At 36.9% G+C, this 25,169-nt stretch overlaps 1 long non-coding RNA gene across 1 annotated transcript; it reads left to right on the forward strand.

Annotated features, from left to right (window-relative positions):
* On the forward strand, positions 1 to 24,696 carry LOC116787214. Its single transcript, XR_004357217.1, has 5 exons — positions 1 to 140; positions 15,897 to 15,968; positions 16,373 to 16,524; positions 19,382 to 19,473; positions 24,505 to 24,696. It is a non-coding gene; the product is annotated as an uncharacterized LOC116787214 (long non-coding RNA).
* Positions 24,697 to 25,169: the final 473 nt, after the last annotated feature.

Below are 25,169 nucleotides of genomic sequence, written 5' to 3' on the forward strand. Positions count from 1 at the left end.
AGTTTAGCAGAGGTGAGCTCAGGTACAAACTTACCAGTATCTACCCCACATCTGGGACACAGTGAGAAGTGACACCTGTGGAAGAGGCAGAAGAAATGAATGTGCCAACTCCTCCCTCAGCCACTGGAGTTCACAGTCTGGTATATTAATTTGAGTTGTTTTTCTTGGACAAGATTTGTCTAGATGGTTTTTCAAGTCCTGCGAGGTAGATTGAATTCAATTTTTCATCTTACTCATCATTAAGTGGGTAATGGCAGTTTCAGGACTGTTATGAAACTAGGTCAAACATAGCCTGCTTGTATGGGTTCCAATGGCTGGTTCACTAGAGTCTCGTATATTTTAAATGAGAATAGATGGTATTTTGATGTACCTTAAAGATCATAAAAGGATAAATGTATATTAGCCATGAATAGATTTTTCTTTTGAAATATACTGGAAATTAACTATGTCCCAAGTCCACCATTTCTGTCTTCAGGCCTTTGGGACGTGGTCAGAAATGTAATTCAATGTCCAAAATTCAAGTTATGTAGTTTGATTCCTGCCAGCTGTCACTGTACTAATTCTAATCACCATCTCAGAAAAGATACTTTGAAGTCCAGAGTTTAAGTCTATGTGGGAATATAATGCAAAAGTAGCATAAAGTCTTTATACAGCCCCCCCTCCTCATTCATGCAGCGTTGCAAGTATTTTGTCCCGCTTGTGCCCAATATATAATACATCAGCAACTCTCTTTAGCAAAAATAATGTAAAAAACCCCCCAACAAAGCACCACCCAAACTAAAACAGTTCACTACTTCCCATTTTTGAAATTTTAAACAGGTCGCCAGGACACAAGATGAACGAAAAACTTAGAAATTATTGCTTGTGAAGTCTGTAAATGCCAATCTTTGTACAGTGTTCATAACAAGGAAGCAAAAGGAAGAAATGTATACTAGACACGAAATACCCAGATTGCAAGGCACAGTCTTGGGATTCTCACGCGGGCTTTCTGCTGAGCCCACAGCGAGCCACTGAGCCAGGCTCCACCATTTCTCTTCATGCTTTTTATTTCTTCTGAGCTTCTCTGGGGCAAAACTGCTTTTATCTTATGCTTGTAAGAGTAAATGATTTAATCGGAACCAGATAATGAATTATGATAATGGCACCTGCCTACCATAGATAACAGGTATACAAAGTGTCAAAAACCAATAAGGCTTCATAGATTGAAAATCAAGGCCTGAGAGAATAGCAGCAACAGTGGCCAAGGTATTTACGAATTTGCAGGAATGTGAATGAGAAAAGTGTTCAGAAAGTGCTAATTTCCATTATCAGGATCTAGAGTCTTTTAATATAACCCACTCTGTGAACCTAATCTATGCTACTAAAAATGAAGACCATTGTACCTGTCCTGGGTAAATCCCCATCTGGACCAGTCTTGCTCAGTGCTCTGAGTCTCACTTTCTCTTCTTACTCAGTATCACACCTTCAGTAACTCCAGGGGTAGGGACTAGTCTTCATCTTGATCTATTCCATAGCCCTGCAGTAAGAATACCTTCTTAAAAATGGGATCTGCAGATTCAAAACTACCACAGGGCAAAAAAAAGTAAAAAATGTGGCTTTCCCACAAATATTAGTCTATTCTGTTAGGCTATTGTGTGGAAATCAGTTTATGACCTGAGCGTGTCTAATGCATCAGGCTTCTCTGAGGAGTAAGGGTAGGTTTAGTTGCCTCGTGCCTTTCATCAGCTTGCACTGGAGTGTAGAAGCTTTATCTACTCAGCCAACGCATCTCTGAGTAAGTGATATACCAGTCCTCAGGAACTTTCTGCACTGAAACGGAGGAACAAATTGATTTTAAGCACCTCTAAGGCTTAGACAGGGCTTGAGTGTCAGCAGACTCAGAACTGTGGACCTGGTATCAGGCATTTGGGGAGTGAGAATGAAACCTAATCGGAGAGGCAGGCAGCTGGTCCCTGGGCTTGGTGTAGCAGTTCAAATGAATACCTGCACTAGCAGTTCACATTCTTGCCTTTTTGTAAGGAAAAATCAATGTATTATTTTGTTATACCATGACCCCACTTTTTACTTGAGTTGATTGAATAATTCACAGTATATATCTTCCCTGACAAACAGCTAATTTTTCTCCTGTTGAACATGAATCTATGAAACCATCTCCCTGTAGCTAAGATTGTAGTTTTCTTGTGTTTATCTGCCTGCAGAAATACAATGATTTTCAATTCCCCCTCCCTCCCAGTCTTATTATCTCTATGGGTTGATCCTGACGTGATCTCTGAACTATGTTTTCTGGTCACAGAAATCATCAGGGTGGTGTTTTTCAGCCAGAGGTACAGAAAACTCATATATGTTGCTGTTGGTTATTGTTTAATAAATTGGTTTCAGTTTTGATGGATGGTCTCAAGATTTATAACGAACAAATTTACACATTTCTAATCTGTTCAATGTAAGAGCAGGGGAAGATACAAAACCGGATGTAACATAAAATAAAATTGAAAAAGAGTGGTTAAAAGAATAAGCATTTTTCTGAGTAATGTCTAAACCTAAAGCTGACGTGGAAATTTGGAGTCAAATGTGTTCAAGGCCTTACAAATATTACTTTTAAATTAAATTTCTGCTCTCATTTATTGTAGTAACATTCTGTGACAAGTAAGTACAATAGTGGTAGGATGCAGGTTGAATGAGCCATAACAGATATGAATATATTAAAAAACTCACAAGTATTTTGGGAGAATTTATGTTTAATTTGGGATTGTACTTTGCCATAGTCATTCCAGCCTTTTTTATGCTTGATTAATCATTGCTAATTTGTGAACTGACTAAGACAAGGGTTGCTTCTCACTGCAAGAATGTGAGTCATCTTGGTGGATCCAAGGCATGTCAGTCTCTGTCTGTAAAATTATATTTTTCTGTCTTTCTAGAAGTCTGTTGTCTAATTCAGCCCTACAGCTGGATCAACAAAACAGCACTGTGTGAATCATTTGCTGTCATCCCTGTAAGCAAGGTTCTTGCAGTAACTCTGAGTCAAGTCTAGAGCTAATGCCAAATTTAAAATATGGCCTCATCTAAGCTATTTCTTTACAAGTAAATATGAGCTCTGTAGTTATCTTAAAGATTTATTTTTATTCTCTGAAAACAAATCTGGGAAAAGAGATGGGAGAGAACTGATACTGCACTGAAATCATGTGAGCTTCAAACAGAAAGGCTGATAGTAATAGATATATGTTACAGACTTTTATATCCTTAACATGCTGGACACCTCACAGTATATTGACTGACTTTAATTCACTAACCTCAGTGGTAGTTTAAAGTATTTGGTGTAGCAGGAGATAAGAATCATTTTACAAGATGGATCTTACCAATCTGTGAAAAACTATCATGTTAACCATGGCATTTCCAGTTTCACATAGAATCCTACTATTTATTTAGACTACTTAAATGCACCAATCACTCTCTATCAAGAGATTTATCAAGGTATCCAGAAGTGGCTATTTGATTTCTCAGATTTACATTTGACACTTAAGCATGCAATGAGTCCTGATTTTCAGTTTACTTCAGCTGGATGCACAGCTTTTTATTTTTGGTTAAAATTATCGCTCCTTTTTTATGAAACCTCTAAAAAATGAAAATAATTTTGCTAAATGTTTCAGTAATAATTGTTTTCATTCATGAGATGCTTGAAAACCTTTCCATTCTTTTCTGTATTTCTTTATTTTAATTAAGAGTTTTGTTAGTTATAAATAGCCACAAGTTAGAAGATATTTTCTGATTAGCTAGTTTAGCAAATTATGGTCAGGAAATTTAGCAGAAATGGTATTGATATGTATTCCTTTGGGATTATACCAGTACAAAGTTATCACCTCTGAAATGATTAAGGGGAGGTAATCTACCTGCAGTCCTGTGGACTGCAGCAAAATTAGGGAGAGTAACTTGTTATTTTCTTTCTATTAGCTGTCTGAATGTACTCCTGATCCATTCTTGTGACAGCTATCTCATGCCCCACTGTAGTGCTGTACCTTTCATACTATGTAGGAAAAATGGCATGGGGTTCAAATAGTGATACAGTCTAGACAGATTTACTGCATGACTTATTTTGAACAGCTGAGTTGTCTATATTCTTTACTAATATTAAGGTACAATTTTGGTAGTTAGGTTGGCTGGTTTCAGTACTTGTTGGGGATTTTTTTCAGTGTCTGCCTATGAGGGTTCTGGTTTGCAACGTACTCTCACTTCTCCTGTGTCTGTGAGAGTACTAAGATTTGCATAGTCTCTTCTTTTGTGTTTCTTATTTTTTTACTCCATTATATTAGTGCCATGTCAACAAAGACTCCTCTGTCTTCATATCAATATAATGCTGGCCCAACGCAATGGAAAATCCATCCCAAAGCACAGAGATTCTAAGAATCAGTAATTTTTTATTATTTCAGTCATTCTGGAATCAGGGTCACAACACCTTCGCCTAATGGGAGGTGCCTTGACTCTACAGAGATGACTTGCAGAATAGTAGCTCATGTACCAGCAGTCTTCATCCCCTTTAGTATATTGGTTTAGCAACAGAGATTTCATACACCAAGTTTACAGAGCTGTGTGGAGGCATAACAAACTTATTGTATGTTATTGTAAATTTATGTACTCAATTTCTACTTTATATCAAATCAAGGAGAACTTTTACTGGCATTGAACCTTGACTTGATGAGATCCAATACTATAGCAACACAGAAGTGGTTAAAAAACCCATCGGCTACTCTGGTAGATGTAATTAAGGAGTCAAGTATCAAATACCAGGGTAAAAGACTGAAGAAAAGACAGACCACTTCTGAAAAAGCAGGCTTAGTAGTGGAGTGGGAAAAGCTTCATAGGAAAATGAAAACTTTATAGCTAAAACGGGGGCTCTAAGTAAAGAACAGACCAAAGACGCAGTAGGATTCTGTAGCTACCTAATTCAGGATCTCTGGAGTAAGAGCAAAGGAAATTTTTGGCCTGAATGGATGGATGTAAATTCCCTCTATATTTTCATTTCGTTTGAAATCTTTGTGAGAGGAAACATCCAAATGGGCCATAGGGAAGGAACATGAGGTGATAGAGACAATTTCTACACTGCCTCGCTAGCTAGAATTGAGATTGACTCATTTTCTGACCTGAGATAATTGGTTGCCTGTTTGTAAGATATTTTAGCACTTAAGCTCCTCTGCTTGGAGATTTAATGGTTAATAACTGTCAGCAGAGGAATCCTCCTTTCTTTTCTCACCTAAAAGTCTACCATATATATGGTGACATATAACTGTATAGGAACTGACACACTTTTCCCAGGAGGATCTAGTAATTTTTCATACTTTGACAAACATAACCATTCATGTCTGCCTTTTTTTCTTTCACAGAAGGTTGAAGGCTAATATATATATGACCAATGAAATGACAGTCTAATTCTATTGTGATATCAAAGGAACATATCCAGCAAACAAAGGAACATATCCAGCAAACAAAACTAAATTATCACAGTCCTTATTTCTTAATTGTTTACCAATACAGGACCCGAGGGACCCTTTGCAGAGGCAAAATGCTGCTCATGAGAATTTTTTATGTAGAGAAAGTAGTATAATTCTTAGAGATGCAGGCACCTAGTCATGCTTAAGAGTTCATGGGAATTCAGAGCTATTTATTTATTTGTTAAGAGCAGAATTACTAAATATCTGGCATAACAGCTCATCATCCTGTGAGGCCAGGCCATCAATTAACATTCAGTTAGAAGGGACTTAATACTTCTGTGAGGAGGTACCTGTAAATGTTTACAGCTAAAAGAACTGTTCTACATGATGCTAGAGTGTGGAAAAACTTTATTAAAAATGCTTTCTTAACCAGTGGTAAGCAAAAACAGTGATGAAGTAAATGAATTTGATGTACCAAAGAGCTTTCCTTTGGCCTTCTGTAGTAAAACTAAAAAGGATGTCTTTAAAGAGCTTGCATCAAAAGGTACCCTCGCAATAATCATTTCTATACAAATGCACTTAAGTGAAATATATTTAATTGGGTGAAAAAATATATAAAAAAAATATAATCAATAGTGTGAGCAAGGTTAGGTCAATGGTAGGAACTCCTAAGGAATGATCCTTTAAGCTTCCTAATCTCTTCTTGAGAAGTTGTCAATATGGACATCACAGTCAAGAAATTTTAGCAATATCATCTTCAACTGACACTAGGAAAGACATTCTAACTGAATTTAACGGAATCATCTCTTTACAAGTTTAAGAGCTGACTAAAAGTTTGAGTTATTAGGACAGCATATTTACAAAATCTCAATTGTAAGAGGAAATATCTGAGCAGACTAGAAGGTGAGGTTGCAGTCATTTTGCATGTCTAGTTGAGACAATTATCATCAACACGAAATCACAAACAATTATACTATTTGATATTTGAAAACTTTCTGTTGAGTTTTAGTAATTTTTTTATTCAATTTTTATTTTTATACTTGTTTGTTTAAGCAAATTTGTAATACTTGTAATTTTTTGTTTTCTAGAAATCTTATGGTCTCTGTCTCTGTCTGGATGACATATTTAAATATGGACACCAAATTAAAAAATGAAAATGGTATATCCCTGTGATATAGGAAGAAATGTTCAGGTTTAGCACGACACTCCATGATAGAATACCAGAGTGTTTGGGGGAGTTATTTAGTACATACTTCTAATGGACTTTAATTAGTTCATGTGTAATTTCAGTGGTTAGATAAGTTCCTTGAAAGAGATACTTCCTGAACTGGGGGCCAAGGGACAACTGAATGAGACAAGAAACAAATAAAAAGATATTGAGAAAAAAACTCATATGCCTATGACAGAAATAAACTGCCAAAATACAGCATTAGTCAATGAGGAAGAAGAATAAAGCAAGATGGAAAAGAAATTATCATTTTGTGGCAATTTTTTTCTCCTATGTATTCTGATGACAATTCAAAGCCAATGACAGATGTAATTCTAGTTTGTCTTCTGTTGAAGGTGAAAAGACTTGAATACCTCACTTCTGAAAACTATACTCAGCCTCTAGAGGATTTCTGAACAGAGGAATGAGGAAGGTTTTGGGATGGATACTCATGGTTTAGAGGCTATGAGGATATTCAGGAGATATTGATAGGCATCTTTTACCTCATACAGAGGATGCTAACTTGTGCAATTATATTACAGAATTTAAAATATTTCTTCACATAGAAATGAAGCTTTGAATCATGGTGAAATACAGCAATACAGTAAAAATGTCTTTTCATCATTTACCTCAGTTTAGATCAATTACAAGTTTACATTTTTAAGGGGTTCTCTCATAAGAGATCACATCCTGATTGAAATCTAAGAAGGGAAAACAAAAACCCAATTAGACTACCAGAAGATCCAAAATTAATCTCCAACAAAGCAAGTGGTTCACCAAAGTCCAATCTGTACACCAGTTTATTTTCAACTTAAGAGTTCAAAAGAAGTAGCAGCTCTGTGGTTAAGCAATGATTGAAGAGGTTAGTAACAGATCAAAGCAAAGGACAAGAGAGAGATGGGTGAGCATCTGGGAGGGAAAATGGATAACATTTTCCTTGGTCTGGTCTGAAAAAAAATGAGAATGTGGGGGAGAGAAAGGGGAGGAAAAATAAGGTCAGACTTCTCAGGAGAAATATTTTTACACAGAATGAACAGTAAAAATTTCCAGAGAAAAACTTGAAAGATGTTACCCCTATACTTTAATTCTTCAAAATGCTTTCTGTTACTAGTTGCTCATTTGAAATCTGTTACTTTGTTTCAAAATACATTACACAATTAAAATGCCCCAAAACTCCAAGCCTGAATTATTTTTTCCCCTTAGTGCTCTGCTGTGTTGCGTGTTGCATATTGCACTATATTAAAAAGAGATTTTTTTTGTTCCTTCCGCCCCCAGCAATTTTTCCTCTGCAAATGAAAGCATCTTCTGTATTAGCCTTTTAACATTAGGTGTCTGTTTGCATAGCATTCCTATAACATAAGGATATATAGTTACCTTTTTTGTTAACATTTGAAAATAATTTTGCTTCCATTTTAAAGTCAGAAGGCAAAAATATTCCTTGTAGTTTACCATATAAATTTATCTACAGGCCTATAACATTATTTACTACTAAAAATTTGTGCTAAGCAAATTTCATAATTCAAATAAATTTCTTGTTCTGTGTATCCCAAATCTTGGCAAAAACAACTTTGGTTTTGGGATTAGAGAATATATATATTTTTGTACTGCAGTAAACACCCTCTGAAACATTAGAGTCTTAGCCTAATTCCATCCTTCTCTTTTATCTAGTGGACTTTTATTTACATCCCCAGTTTCTTCTGTTGATGATGCTCCTGACCTACACATGGTAATTGTTTGCTACTTTCTTCAGAAAAATAATTGCCACCTCTGCTGTGTCTGTCAGTACAGCTGTTTGTGATCTCACAGTGTCTCAAATAATTTATCGATATATTACAGATCAGAATCAGACTTCAAGGCAATATTATATGTCTGATTCTCTAAACACGAAGGAAAGTATTGTGTATATCTCATTAGCATGATAAAAGCTCTTTATAAAGGCAAATTCTGTGGGTGGAGCGGGGAATATGCTACAGATGCATAATTAATAAGAACTAAGCATGTTCCTCCCTGTGGTCCAGAGGAATTTCTCAGGTCATTTGAGAGGGGTAATGGACAAGATACCATTTTTGTAAGAGTATTGAACTTGGGCATTTTTAAGGAATAAGGTACTTTTCTGCAGTATGAAAGCTTTAATCTAAGGGGACATTGAATAAAGTAAATTATCTCCTTTGAATCAGTTAAAAAATCAAAACAAAACAAAACAAACAGCAATATGTCTTTTATTGCATTTTGTACAGAGCCCAATTCCATGGTTATAGTTTAGGTCTTGGTTGCTGAGGCTGAGCATATGCCCCCAGAGTTGGCAGCAGTTGAGCAGTGGGGTTTGAAAGTCACAATTCTGGGCTTAGGCAGAATTTAAGTACTAATTTGTGGAATTTGGAAGTTTTCCCAAGATCAGAAGCTGTGGTGTAGCATAGAATGAAATCCAGTTGTCTTATGTTGCAAACCATAAATACTGGGCTCTAGAAAGGACTATGAAGTAATTTGGATGTTAAATTACTGTCTTAATAGGAAATAAAGGTTAAGGGGTGGGATTTTTAGGTATTTAAGTGTCTAGTTGCCAAGTTTTTCTTTTTATATACTGATAAAATCGATGATATTCTGACTGAATATTTTAAGCTATTGGGGAAGCTAATGTGAGAGGGAGGCTTACTGCAGTCTCTGTGATAGACCTATCAGTGGTTTTTCATGGTTATAATTTAAAATTATATTTTGCAACTAAACAGATGAGGGAAAGGAATTCAGAAAAACAATTTCTTAAATCTAGGGTTGTGGTAAAGAGTGATGACAGTAAAAGTATTTTTAGAATTCTATTCTATGCCACTTTGCTAAGATGACAAAAAGCAAGAATTCATTAAATTTAGGAAGGTGGAAAAGAATTGTACTTAATGGATATTTACAGAAAAATTCTGATCAGCAAAAAGAAAGAACTAGAGCAGGAGGTGTCTCTGACTTAGATACCCTAAATTCTCATTCAAGTGCATTGTTATTACAGAACAAATGCAAATCCTACTGTGCCTTGGTTTTTAGTCATGACGTTCATCATAGTCAGAAATGTTATTTACTGGGAAGGCTTGGTAAACCAGTCTACATATAAATTAAAGTGAGAGAAAAAACCCTTACATTGACTTCAGTAAGAGGAAAGATAGAATGTCAGATTTTTAATAACAAACAGTTATTCAGCATGTGTGTTTTTGATCCGTACTGCTGTAAACTCTTTTCTATAATCCTTTTTATTTTCTGTGAGGCTGTATAATCAGTCTCTCTAAAGGGAAGAATAATTGCATCTTCAGAAGTCGCATAGTGGAGACATTATATTTTGATTAAAAACAAACCCCCATGTTTCCCCCAATGAAGGATCTTCAAATGTGAAAATGCTTAACTAACCAAAAAACATATTCCAAAATTAAAGCAAATTTGAAGAACCTACATAACGAAGAAGCGACAGGTTGGAAGTGTGTCTGGTACTGAGTAAGGGAGAAGGACTACAGCTGTACTTAGCAAAGTCTAGTTTAATGTCAACTGTGAGAACAGGAGGCTATTATAACACTTTTTTCCTGTTACTTCTATATAATAGTTGGCCATGTGATGGTTTGATATTTCTAAAACACATTCCTCACTCTCGTAAGTGCTGGAAAAGATACCTATAATGTTAACTGACTGCAGTTTCAGTTTATCTGAAAGAACAAAGGGTTAACAAAATATTCTCCCCTCTTCAAGTGCTAAAAGCCAAGAGTTTTCATTGCTTTCATTTGTAAGAAGAGCCTGATTGAATTTACTTCTATTTCACTTTTAAAACTTCCTGGCTTTTCATTCACAAATCACACGTTTGTCTTCTCCCGGAAAAGCTTTGCTTTTGTTTTTGTGACCTACATTTGTAGGGCTCCTAATTAGCAGGCAGCACTGGGATCTGCTGTCCCTCAGTAGCCCTGCTGCTTTGGGATCCCAAGCTAAACAGAAAACATGTTGCCTAAATCTCAAAGTAATGACCTATTCTGGGTCAGCACCATTATGTGACAGTGTAAAACAAAAATGCATCATGACTGCAGATTTTCCCATATACTGCATTCACGTCCTAGTTTGGCAAAAACTGGAGTTAATATGAGAGGGATCAAGCATAGAGGTGAGGTGTTTTCATTGTACTTAAAATAAAAATGTACCAGCATTTGGTTTTTCAGAAAATTCTTCCCTGAATTAATGTTTGCAATGACTTCCTCATTTTCCTCTTTTTTTTTTTCCCCAAATTCTTTCCCTGGCCTCTGCAGATAAGCTGACCATTATTTTTACTTTTGTGCTCAAATGATCATTCTGGCTTGTGAGAAAGTGGCACAACATCCTACTTAAATAGCACTAGACCACACAAGAACTAAGTCTTCTCTGTTTCAGTTGTCAAAGTAAATAGGAGTTTGACTGGAACTGGAATGCAGCATTTAACTGTGCTTTTTATATTAAAAAAATTGCTACTTACTGTGGTGAATTGAAATGAACTGCAACGTTCAAACTCATCAAACAACCGACTCCTCCATCACAGAATCTTGTTACTTGCTAGATGATGTTTGCAGACTCCTACCATCTCTGTCCTCAACAGTGTCATGTCATTAGCTGGTTATCCTAGCAGATCACTAGAGTAAAAAGAGTTTCATTTCCTTTGGATTTGTCTTCCACTTGGCTGCATACTCTGAGTTTACTGTGTTTAAAGACACTGTTTTTCCCCTAAAAAATTTGCTTATGATTAAACTTTTTCCTAAATCTTATCATCTACAACATTTTTCAAAATTTATGGGAACTTTAGCTCTGTGGCCACTGCTCCTCAAAACCAAGTTAAGCTGAAATTTGACGGTATGTTCAAGAGCATATTGGGATACATGCTTGGGAGACACAAGTGGTGATGGAGTGACTACTGTTAGCCTAGGAATTTAGGCTAGAAAGATTTGTACCTGGAAATTTATGCAACATATCCTACAGTAACGTCTGTGCAATATAAACCGGACACTTCAGGCTAGAACCATAAGGTCAGGAGACAGGTATAGATAACCTAAATTCTAAGTAACCTCCCACTTGGAATATGAGATGTTCATTCTTTAGAGGGAAAGTACTGCAGAAAATCTGTCCTAGTGACAAGACTAGCTTATTTACAGAAATCATTTCCCTTGGGGTTTCTCTGCTCTACCCATACTCCATCATCTGGCACAAGAATGGAAGGAATGTACTGTATGTCAAGTAGCTATATATGCTGTGGTGCTTGCACTTTCTGGGAAGCTGTAGCATATGTACTTTAAATGCAGAATTTTTTACAACTACCAGATATGTACATATACAAAACTAATCTTCTGTGTTTATCTGGTAACTCCTGATTCTTTTACAATAAGAATCTTTCTGTATCTGATCAGTAGATGTGGAATACCTACAGACTGTGTGACATATTGCACAGGGTCAGAAACAGAGAGGCTGCTGTGTACAGCCCTCTCCCAAGATTTGCAAAGAGAGTCATTTGCAGTCTGGATGCATGTATGTGTGCAGTGACTCATCCAGTCAAAAAGGTTGCACAGTGGAGACTGAGGGGAATTGATGCTCATGCTGAGGAACCTCTACAGTGCCAAGAGATACTTGGCCTAGATATCACTCCCAGAGGAAAGAGAAGGAAATGTTCCTCTTTTATTCAACAGTCAGATGGTTTACAGAGGGGAGATGAAGTTCCATCTTTATTTAAATGGATATATAAGTTCTTCAACAATGCAGTAAAATGCAAGTAGCAGTAAATTAAGTCTATTCTCTTAAGAGGGAGTTTTCTTATTCAGATAGATCAGTAGATTCTGTCTTGGTTTCTAACTATGGCTGTTGGCTATAGTAGGCTGATTAGATTAATATTGGCTTCTCCTGGCCTGCATTCTTCAGCACATTAGACATGCTCCTCCTGACACAGGAAAAGCATCTCCTAGCTTGGCTATGGCTGAATTGGCTGCTCAGAACTTTCAAACTTTCAACTTTTTGGTGCCCACTTTCTGACAGAGACACAGAACATGCTCATAAATCACAGTGGAGCTAAAGGTCTCCAAACTGACGTGCCTGTGTAGTGCAGTGCAGTGCCAGGCAGAAATACAAAACTGAAGCTCAGAGAAGCAGTGTAGTGTTACGGTGGCACTGTAGTCACACTAGTGCACCCTTCTAGAATGAAAGGCTGGCTGGCTCAGACCTAGCAATGCTGAAGCCAGTAAACTTCTTTGGTTTCTTTAAGAGACTTGGTCACCACTAGCTCCAGGTTTTTTGTGCCATATTTAATTTACGTAGGCTTGTGCTTGTTTGCACTTTTACAGTCACTTAGGGCACTCGGACTTCACTGATATTCATCACAAAGCACTTTACCAGTGCCTGAAAGATTTTTTAGCAAATGCTGGCTTGGAAAGAAAACTCTTCCTCTTGAACCTTGCTTGTTATGTCAGCTCCTCAGAGTGTCTATGCAATGCACATTAGGATGCAATTTTGTTTCTCTGCCTGCAAAGCACCCCAGCTCTCGTTTAGTCAATGGAAATATGGTCTGGGCAGTACAAGGAAATATTCAGCTGACCAGTTATAGATATTTGTTTTAGATGAGCTGATTTGGCTCTCCATGTAGGATTTTTAATATGTCAACCTGCAAGTTGTCTCCTCGTGCCAATCCGTTCTCCGAGAGCTGAAGTGACAGGTGTCACAGGAGCAATGCAGATCTGTAGTTACAAGAATTTCTACTGCATAGAAATGGTGTCTCGATGTTAGTTGTTTACCCTGAAATTGTCCTTTACCCTGAAATCCCCTTTCATTCAACCCACATTACAGCAAGAATAAGCAATACTTATCTGTGAAATCTGAAATAGCACTTGCAAAGGTTTAGAAAACCTGACATGTGACAGAAATAAAATGATCTTTACTGAACTCTTTCCTTCTATGTGTCCAGCAGATAGACTGTGGATGCTACGATTACCAGACTCCATTTTAGGAGCATGAATGTTAGTGTGTATTTTCCATCTTCTGCAGATTCACCTGCAGATTTGACTCAAATACTATATTTTCCTCTCCTATGAAAAGTTATCGGTCCTCTTTTTCAGGAGAAAAATATAAATCTTTTTCTTGTCTTCTCTTTAGTTACAATTACCAACAATTTAGAAATCAAAATGTCTCAGTGCAAAAGCTAACATCCCACTATCCCCTCCCATATAATCCAGAGGGTTCAAAGATCTTCAGTGCTGCCTTCACTTCTTTTTCTAAGAACATCAAGTAATTCTCATGTAGTTTTTTCAAACCTTGAATGTTATTTTGACAACCACACAAAATCTAATGCATAAATGGAGTTCTTACCGTACAATCTACTAGTGATTCTTTACTGAGGTTAGAGTGAATAGGAAACAGCCAGTCTAAAATAGCAACAGACTTGGCATGGTTCTTCCCCACCCTTAAGCTGTCTAGGCTACCATGGCAGCCTCTTGATGATCACTGCAGACTTTAAGCCCTGGAGGCCTCCAAGTGCCTCCTGGAGGAGGCAGCCACTATTTCAGCAGTGGGACTGTGTGCCCAAGCGCATTCAACAAGTTCTGCTCTTCTGCGTTAGAGTGAGAGCTGTGGTGATGATGAACCGCACACATTGCCTACTTTAGGTCATGGCAAAGCTAATATTTCTTTCCTCACACCTTTCTTATTCCATAGTGAACAAAACTGATAACCATGCAGTTAAAAATGTACCCTTTTAAATTCTGAAAATAAAGTTACTCTCTTCTTCTCATCACGGGTAGACGCATATATCTGCACACTTAAATGCTATGCTAACTGCAGTAGCAAGATGGCAAGTGAAACCAAATTGTTTAAAAGACTCCCAAACTCAGCAATTTATATCTCAGTTGGAACTTGAAGGTTGATTTCTCGTGTTCCACATAAGCTCCTGAGTCAGTAACTAGTATTTGTATGCAACTGGCCTCAGTCAGTGCCTTTTCTAAATTTCCTTCTGGAAACAATGAAACTCAGTAAATGCTCCTGTTCCCTTCAATCCTCTGGTGCAACTCATAGCACCTAGTTGGCAGTGAATATCAGCTTTCCTATAACACTGACTTGAATAATCAGTCTCTGCTCTTGTTTAAGTAAAAAACAATCTTCATGCATTTGAAGTCAATTCTGTTTCCTGCTTGCTAACAGAAATCTTGTTGATAGACTTTACTCAAGAGGTTTTCCATGTATATAGCCACACACAGAATAAGGGGTAAAATATGTAACAGTGCTGTTGGTGTCAGTAAAACAACAATAGCTACTGTAACTTCCATGTTAATAAACATATTGAGCGATTTTTTCCCTCAGGTGTTCTATTTTGAAGTGAAAGAATTCTGACTTTTTCAGAAAACCTAAAATTAAAACCTTCATGCATATAACGGTGACAAAGTGCACAGTAAAACTGTCCTGACAGCAGCAGCAAGTATATTGTTTTGTAAACAGACACTTAGTAAAGAACCTTAGTGCAGCTTGGGGTTAGCAAAAGCAGCCTTTAAGTGCTTTATACGAGAGTTTCACTTGACAATTATGTGACTCAAAATACACAGAAATAGTTCTTTGACTTGAATTCCCCATTTTGGGTTTATGTTTATGATATCTAAGTTTATTGATCACTTTATCATCAGGTTCATGATCAGCCTTTAAAACATAAAGCATGAACAGATTTCTTATGTGAAATTTCCTGTTGAAAGATTTTTCCTTACACCATGATGAACGAAGGCTGGTTTTGGTAAGAGGGATATATCTGCACTTTTTCTAAGTCTCTCACTTTCATCATGGATCTCACCTTTGATTACCTAAAGATATACCTTCTGGAGACATTTTATTGCACTAAAATCAGTCCTTTCTTTGTATTTTCAAATTTAATTTCTAGCCTTCCTAGTTTTGGCAAAGATTTTCTCAAATATTTTTAATGAAAGGTTTTAAGTTGAGTGAAGTTTCTGGGGCAGAGCATTGAGGGTACAAGGGTCAGGAAGTAAGAAATTAGGAGAGAATCATAAGGTTTGCCAACTTCACCTTTTAGTTCTACAGTCTCCATGCCTGTGAGCTCTGTACTTGACAGCTAGTGGGGATATGTGTGTTCGTGTTCTACTTTGCTTAATTTACATTAGGTTATGAGACCTTCTATATATTTTGTAGAGCAGACTCTTAAACTTGGACAGTTTCTACTCCAGATCTGCTTGTCTTTCATCCAAAATGGATATTAGATTTTCATGAGTGAATTAAAGATAACTTTTACGGGGCTTTGTTTTATTCAGGCTCTTCTAATACTGAATGAAATTTGGTTTTGAAGTGCAAACGTAATTGCCCTCTGTGGTTTATCTTATCAGGTAAGGAGTTTGGCAGTGTTAGTAATATAAAATTACTACTAAACAGTGCAGTCTGACTGGTAACAAAACCAAAAACAATACCAAAAAAACCAACCAACCAACCAACCAAAAAAAGATAGATTTGGCCTTTGCCTCCTCTTGAATACTTCTTGTCTTACCAGGAGCCTGACACTGACAGTAACACTCTTCTGTATACGAAGCTAAGGTGACCAATCCCAGGCATTCAGCAGATCTGGGATGCCAGGGTAATGAAATGCATCTACAAAACACCACCAAACCACTGGGAGGGTACCTGTTGTGTGACCTAGAGCTGCTCTGTCATGGTGATGGAGTGTGTGTCTCTCTGCTCTGATAACAGACCTTTTGCTGCACAGCTTAAATTCCTCATGTCTTCTCTGCTGTAGGAGTCAGACTAAAACGGATTTGTGCTGACACCCATGTTGATGATGTATGATGACTTCAAAGCATGGTGAGGCAGAAGCTGAGGTGTAAAGCCCCGGAATACCTATATGAAAGGATTATGTGACCCACCACAGCCAAAATTCTAGGCTCTAATGTACAAGGACTTCCAGGTTACAATTATATACATATATATGTGACCCACAGAGAAGTTTTGCAAAATGTGTGTAGCACTGTTTCCAACCTGTAATTTTAATTCTTTTCTTCTGTAAATAGGTGTTGCTGTTTAACTTTGTGTATGGGACCAGATGCTCACCTGATGGTTACGTGATTTGGTCTGGTTGACATCAGCTGTGAATCTGATATGTAGTTTGTTCTGAAGCTGCACTAAGAAAGTCAACTGGGTTTTGGTCTCCTTATCCCCTTATGTGCAGCCTTTGTTTCTACAGTGCTTTGGCTTTGTAAGAGAATGAGAAGGTTGTACTACCTAACAAAGAAAGCTTTGATTGGGGCCCGGTTAAGAGAGTCCAAAATTAATGTTCTCAACAATGATGCTTTGTTCTCTGAATCTTTTACTTTTTCAGATGTAAGAAAGTTAAATATAACCTGGATGGGGTTATTCTAAAGAACTACCTGCCAACATTTGATTAACTACATTTTTTGCTTGTTTTTTTTATGGAACATGATTTATGCAGTCACTCTCTGAAAGTCTGCGCTCAGCCTCTTGGCTAATTTCAACACAGTTTGATAGGGGAAAAACATTTAAAGATAACCACCTTTTTATAAGTTTTGTTCAAATAGCCACTTGCGTAAAGGAAACGGGTCCTGAAAGTGTTTGAAGTGAACATAAGATCACAGAATAGTCCAGACTGGATCAGAGCTCATGAAGTTAACTGGTCTAATCCCCTGCTCAGAGCAGATCTAACCAAATCAACTTGTCTAGTTGAACCTTGAACAATTCCAAAGATGGAGATACTATAATGTCTCTGCATGTTCTGTCCCTGTATTTGACTATCCCAATGATCAAAAAAAAAAAAAAAAAATCTTAATATAACAACTGAAATTCCCAGTTCTCTAACCAGTGTCCTTTGCCTCTTCTCCCATTACTGTGCACCTCCAAGAAGAGTCTAGTTCTGTCTTCTCTCTATCATCTGCCCATATAATTATGGAGTCATAGAATCATTTGGGGTGGAAAATACCTTTACGATCAAGTCCAACCGTTAACTTAACTCTGCCAAGTCCATCACTAAACCATGTCCCTTGGTGCCACATCCGCACGTCTTTGAAATACCTCCAGGGCTGGTGATTCCACTACTTCCCTGGGCAGCCTGTTCTAATGTTTGTGAACCCTTTCTGTGAAGAAATTTTTTTTGGTATCCAATCTAAATCTCTCCTGGTGTAACTTGAGGCTTTTTTTTCTCATCCTGTCACTTGTTACTTGGGAGAAGAGGTTGATCCCCACCTGGCTACAACCTCCTTTCAGGCAGGTGCAGAGACTGACAACATCCACCCTGAGCCTCCTCTTCTCCAGGCCGAACAATCTAATCTCCCTCAGCCACTCCTCATAAGACTTGTGCTCCAGACCCTTCACCAGCTCTTTGGACACTGCAGTGTAAATTCACACTTTTTCTGATATACAGTTCTGTGTTACTACATAGTAAGTAGAACAGGTTGAGAAATATAGTAAATTAAAAATACAATCTTTGATATAAATATGTTGGTTAACAGCAAGTGTTAAAAGTTTTGAATACTAGGAGAAGTAATGGATTCCTCAGATATTTGCTTATGCATCCAGAAATTAAAATGAATTTTAACATAAATGCGATAACATATATGTGTAGAATATTTGCTATTTGTTTTTTTTCCCAAGATGCTCATGACCTGTAAATATTTGCAGATTATGAATTTACAAGTACCAGTCATGTACCACAAATGAGAGATGTTCAAAATAAACAATTCACTGTTAATCAAATGTGTGAGAGATAAGTTATATGTATTAATTGCTGCCAATTCAGAAGGGATTCAGAACTGATTTTTGAATATATGCATTAGAAAAAAGCCAAACAAAATCCCCCAACAAGATTAAACACTCATCATTGCAAATTCTTTTCCTGTTCTTTCCAGTGCAATTGATAATGGCTTTCTAAAATGTGGCAGGCATTATCTTTTTATTACCAAACTTCTAAATTAGCATTTGTTCTTGTTCTCCTGAAATATTTTTTAGAACTGAGAAAAAAGCTCCAAATGATGTGACCACTAGACTGAAATGGACAAATAAAAATTAGGAGATGAAGTGGTTGGCAAACTTATCAGCTGCGGTAAATCATCTGGGAAAACCTGAGACATATATTTTTAATAAAATAAGTCCCAAGATTCTTCATGGATCTTGGATGAGTTTTCTTTGATCACTAAGTACAATACATAAAAATGTGAACCATGTGTTTTAAACTCATACTTTAGAGAATGTTTAAAATGGACTAAATTAACAACTTCTTTATTTTCTTGTAGAAACAATCCTATCAACAGTACAATACATTTTGCAAGAGATAAGAAAGGTGGAACAGGAAAGGGAAACAGTTCATTACTCAGAATAAAAGCATGATTAGCATAAATATCTTAGCCGGCTTTAATCTTCTTTTATGGTGGTAATTATTAAATTGTAATACAACCCTGTTGCTGAAATACAGCTGAACAGGTACAATGCAAGAAAGCTCTCTATGTCTTCTGGTAAGAGCATGAAAAGGTAAAACCAGCTTACTGGTAGTTCAAGAGAATCTTCTTTGTTTAGTTTTGTGTTTCTATTTTAGTGATGTTTGCAATACAAACCAACAACTGGCTGCAGTGAATGTTTTCTATACTGTGCTGGAACACGGGAACTCATTCTCATTTCTATGATATATGATATACAGATACTCAAATATTTGCCTTTAAAAAATAACGGTTGTCAGTTTTAGTGAAGGTGATATTTTAATTTAATTGTTACTCCTCTGTTTATTTTACTTTTGTCATTCTAGTTATCTGACTGTGAATTTTCCTGAAATTGTGCATGAAGTTGAATTTAGACTCTCACGGTGGAATCTGACATAGTAAGAATTCAGCAACATATGTGAGTTTTACTTTGTTTCTCACTCAATATAGTAGTTAATAACCAATGGTGAAAGCATGCTGAATTCCATAAATGCAGTGCAAGGACCTGTGGTATTTACAAGTTGGTGCATAATTTAGACAATTATTGCTACATGCTGTCATGTTTAGATGTTCCCCTATGGCTTACAAAATAAAACTTCATAGTAGAGTAATATTTCTCCACCTTTGATTAGCCAAAAAAAAGGCAAGGAATGAAGAGCTGGTGTTTTACTTCAGACCTCATTAAGATTTAGCTTACCAAACCTGATTCTGCATTGACTTGACTTCCAGTCAGCCCTACGAACACAATGCAAATCAATATTTTGTGAGCTGTCTTTGTCGTGTTGCTAAGACTGTGAGAATGCAAAGCTCATAAAACATGTCATAATGAAGGGCCCGGAAGCTGAAGTCTCCCCACCCTACGTATTCATTTTACCTTCTTTGCTTCCACACCTTGCAAAGAGAGTAAACACTAAGAGCTCTGCAGGAGCCTTTTCAATCCCTCCAATGCCTTTTAATATTGGGATTGAAATAAAATTTTAGAAACAAACCTGAAAATAACATGCATTTTTCTGTAAAATGTTAATGCTATTTTTGAGTAGAAAGTGGAGTTTAATTTATATATCACAGAGCTAAAGTATGTTAACTAGTGCTTGGTAGAGCCCACTCCTGTCCTCATAAAGGGCAATTTATCAGTCATGACCATATGCTATTTAAAGACCAGCCAAGCAAGGAGCTGGAGGCTTTCAAGACTACGCTGAGGAGAAATAAATAAGGAGCATGGTTACTATTTTACATTCTGTACAGGGACTAGTTTGAATTATAGTTTCTTTTTGCAAGTCAGTTCCAAGCAAAGATCTAGGGAGAGAGGAGAGAAAGATGCAAGTGGAAGATGACAATGTATCTCCCTACTCCTGAAGCTCAGTAGCTTCAGGAAAATCTCAAAGATGAGTTTCCCACCATGGAAAACTTGTCCTTATGATAATTTTGGAGACAGTATGGAATTCCACTACTTCAAATTGGTCTTTGAAATCTAATCTAGTCAATTGTAACATCACAGCATTCATCATCAAAGGTGGATCTTGAAAACCGGGAGACTAAAGAGTGGGTTTCCAGATCTTGTGCCTCATTACCTTAAGCAAATAAATTTTGCAATGTATTTTGTAAATTGTATTATTAAGAGAATAAGTTTTTTTGTCTTCAGGAGGTCTTTGGAAAATGGTATAGAATCTCATTTCTCTGAGAATTAAAAATCTTTATTTTGAAGCCTAAATATTGAATTGGATTTTTTCCAGTTGTTCTTACACAAAGAGTTTGGTTAGTAATTTTGACCTAAATGCAGTAAATTTCATAAGTGTATAGAAAGAAATACAGCTTAGCTGTGTTTAAGATGAAAAGCCCAAAGTGTTTTGGCTGTTCTCATAAGAAAGGCTTTCTGCTCTTATTATCATAAAGGACATTTCTCAATGCATCTTTCACTTTGAATTTATCTTTTCTGAGTGGTGAGATTTTTATGCAGTACTCCTCAAGCCGGACAAGTCCTGATAACGTCAACAGTTCTTCTCAACTGTGATGCAAACGTTCCAGCTTATGGACCCTGATGTCATCTGTTTTTCAGTTGCACAATACCAGCAACTCCCAGTGACTCCCTGGTCAATGAATATACACAACTACATATTTTTAAACATTCATTTCCAAATTTTGAACTCTTGGATCATAGCAGAAATTCCAGGCAGTAGTGGCAAGAGTTCAAATTCAATCTGTCACACAGTAAACACCTGCCATCAAATGAACTCAAGAGAACTATCCTTATTTAATCAAAAATAAATATTAACTTGATCCATTTTGAAAGATGAGGTAAGGGGAAATTCTCTATAAATTGTTTATTACAAGAGAAACTTTTTAATTGTATTTCAGTCTACATTTCAATCTGATGCACTCCTACATTTGTTTATCAATGGAACTGAACAAATCTATGGCTAGAAATTGTTCCATTTCTCTTCTTGCTGTATTTTTATTCTGCATATTCTTTTCCTTTGAATTTTTCACCACAAGATCTGAAAGTAAGAAAATTACTAATATGTTTTGAGGTCTTTTTGATGGTATAGCATTTTATACTTCTTGACTAAATCTTACTAACACCCAGAAAATTAATAAGGTTGCACCTATTCCGTTACTGTATAATGTGACAAAAATATTTTTTTAAATTCTCAGCAACATTTTATATTAATTAATGTCTAATAAATGATGATATTTCAATACCTTTGAACTGCTTGCAGGCTGATGCTGTTGAAAGAGTCTGTGGACCAGACTGATATTTTTCTTTCAAAGAAGGTGGAAAGATATATTATAAACATGTGTATTCTTACCAGACAAGAAGGATTTGTATTTTTCTGTATGGTGGAGTATATACTTCATTTGGATTAGGAATGCAAGTGTGAGCTTGTTATCATCCTTCAGAGAAAGTATCAGCACACTTAATATATTACTGACCTAAATGGCAGTATTTCTGGAGGTAAAAAAAAGGACAAAACTTAGCATACTTACAAAAAAGGGTGAAGTCTCTGTACTCTTCATCCCCTCCCCTCTTTTCAATTCAAACACAAGTGCAGTCTTCTTAAAAATAAAGGTGTATAATTTTGTATAAACATTTTGGAGTCTTTATAGGAAAACAGCCCCTTTGAAGCCAGGGGCAGTGCAGACTTGGGCTGCAGCACATCACCTTTCAGTACCAACCTGCCCTACTGCCTTCTCCTTGCTGCTTCTCTCAGACCAGCATGGTCACTAACACAACAAGGAAAAAGGGGAGAGTGTAAAGACGTACTTGAGTATTTGTTCACATATTTCAAGGGGTATGGGAGACAGTAGTGAGAATCCATGTTTCTTTTAAGAGAAAGGGCCTAAAGGGAAACTGGGAAATACTGAAGAAATTCTCTGGAATACCTTTGGAAAAGGAAAAAAAAGCCAAAAAAACCCCAAAAAAGTAAAACAAAACAGAGAAACAAATAGTTTAGAGAAAAGAATTCTGAATGTTGCTGGTCACTGATAAAGACAGGCTTCTACTTCAGAGTTTAAAAATATTGTCATACTCGGCACCGTTCAATAACTCCAATTTGACCATTAAATTCCTGTCACCTTTGCCCCCTCCTAATGACTGTGACAAAATCCTGTCTGCAATGAGTAAGACTCAATTGTTGTGGGAATAATTTGAATAAACAATCAAGTCTGCATCTCATCCATCAGCTTGACTGAATTCTCTATTCCCTGTTCACCTCTTCGTGACATTTGGCAGGTCACTTGATATAAAATATGCAAACAGTGAACTGAAATAGCCCAAGTCTGCTGAAATATGCTGACTGAACCAGTCATCTTAAAGTAGCTATGAACCTTTGCATGGCAAGCACGGATATTTTCCTTTGGCTTTTTTTCCTTGCCACCTAGACTGGGTGGTATTTGTCCCCCTTACATCCACAGAGCTTGTACTTAAAAACCCGCCTCGTGTGAACATGAGGATTGTCTGCTAAATCTCTCGAATAGGTATTAAAATATAAGGAAAAAAAAAAGGAGGAGTGAGCAGGAAGAAAGGCAGTAGTAGAGGAATCAAAACACTGATGGGAGCAAGTAAAGGAATGTGAGGCTGCAAATTAAACCAATGGAAAAAATAATATGTAGTTTATCTTCTGTTTTCATTAAAGTAGTGTAGATATCTTTAATAGGGTCAAATAGGCCTAAAATTAAGTTATATTAAGGGTACCTCCAGATGGGATCATCTGAGTATTTCCAGGGCTCTTTGGGTGCTTAGTGACACCCTGCCATCCACCTCCCTCAGTGCCCTGGCAGTGTACCAGGCAGCAGCCAGCACTCACCAGCTCCCCTGCACTAGCTGCTGCAGAGCTCAGCCTGGTGTGCAAGCACAAAGCTAAATTTGAATCAATTCAAAGTGGTATGGGGTGCAAATTATAGTGCTGAAGTCTGGGCATATACTCCTTTCCATCAACTATGTATGGCAAGAAGCTCGTCTTGCAGAGGGACAGGAGAGCAGCTGGCAATAGCAATCTCCGAAACAGTCAGAGCTTTGTTAAGACTAGTGTCTCAACACAGATAAAACAATCTGAATATCTCCCTAGGAGAGCTACAGTAAACAATTCTTTGGGTTTTTTCACCCCATTCTCCTGTCTCCTTCTCTTTCCATGGTCTTCATTTTCCTGTGCCAGCATGTATGCATGCATTTGTGTTTCTTACATGTCTATGAAATGAAGAGAGATGAAAAAAAGAGTCAGAATATCTTAGTATTTAATAAAGCTCAGCATCAAATCCCTTTAGGAGGTAGACCTCCTTCCTTTAGTTTCTGTAGAGAAACATACGTAATTAGGGACAAATTCACCCTACTGTGGAATCAGGAATGAATCTTGTTTTGCACAGGTGCTAGAATATACCAGTGATCACCAGCGAAATACCTGTGCGACTAAAGAACTAGTCTCACCTGTTCTCCATAAGCAGTCCTGATTCCAGAATTTAGGGTTTAAAGTACAGAACTAGACTAGTTTGGAAGGAACAAATGCTAGTCTACATTTCTGGATGTAACTCAAAACAACTTTTTCTCTAATAGCACAGCTCAGAACTGACCCTACCTGCTAATTTCTACCTTTCCTGTCTGTGTTGGTAGGCTCTGTTTGTGATATCTTCGTTGTAAACCAAATAATTCAAAACAAAACAATTTCAAAATAACCCCACCAAAAGAGGGGTGCTTGGAAGGTCTTTTTCAGAGCTCATTTCAGCTCTCAGCACAAACTCAGCTATGTCATTAAAGACAATACTCTGCATGTCCAATCACAGAGAGTGGTACTCAGGTCTGCTTCCTCAGTGGGGATGCCTCATGCAGACGTCAACCCCACTTCTCATTCCTGTCCTATTGCTATCACCTGCAATTCAAAGACACAACCAAAGAACAGGATATTGAATATTTTACAGTAGGAAAAAAAATATATTTCCCCCACCCCATCTTTTCCAGGACACTTTCAGCCAGCCAGATGCAGCACATCCTGTGGTTGCACAACCATCTGCATGAGAAGGAGGTATGAATTAGGAAGATTTCTTAAACCACCTCCGAAGAAGTGACACTGACTGAGAAGTGGGATGAGCTACCCCGAAAAATGGCTATATTGTTACCAGGAATCACCACAGACAGCTAATCTACTTTGTTAATGCCTAGATTATACTGCAGTACAGCCATGCACTGTACTGCATGTACTGCAGTTGTGTGTTAGATCAATAAAGAAAGATTATATTCCTCTTTTGAATTATTTGACTTTTATTGCTGGAAAACACTTTTGAACAGACTTTCACTATATCAAAAAGATGCAAATACATAAACCAGAAAAATTATTCAATAATTTTATACAAATAAAAATCAATATAACATGATTTAAAGTAAACATGATTTAATCTTCAAAGTTTCCATTTCTAGGTATTTCATGATGATCTGTAATAAAACGAAGATAAAAAAACATGAAAAAATCTACTTCTTTTGGAAAGATGTGTTCATAAAAGCAAAATAATAAGCTAGTGAGGTATGATATATGTCATGGAACAACTGATATCTTCATAAAAATGACATACAGTTTGGTTTGACAAATATTTTATTGCATGTCTCACAGCTATTAAATAATTCCCAGT

The sequence above is a fragment of the Chiroxiphia lanceolata genome, chromosome 5 (genome assembly GCF_009829145.1).
Source record: "Chiroxiphia lanceolata isolate bChiLan1 chromosome 5, bChiLan1.pri, whole genome shotgun sequence".
In the NCBI taxonomy this organism is placed as follows: domain Eukaryota; kingdom Metazoa; phylum Chordata; class Aves; order Passeriformes; family Pipridae; genus Chiroxiphia; species Chiroxiphia lanceolata.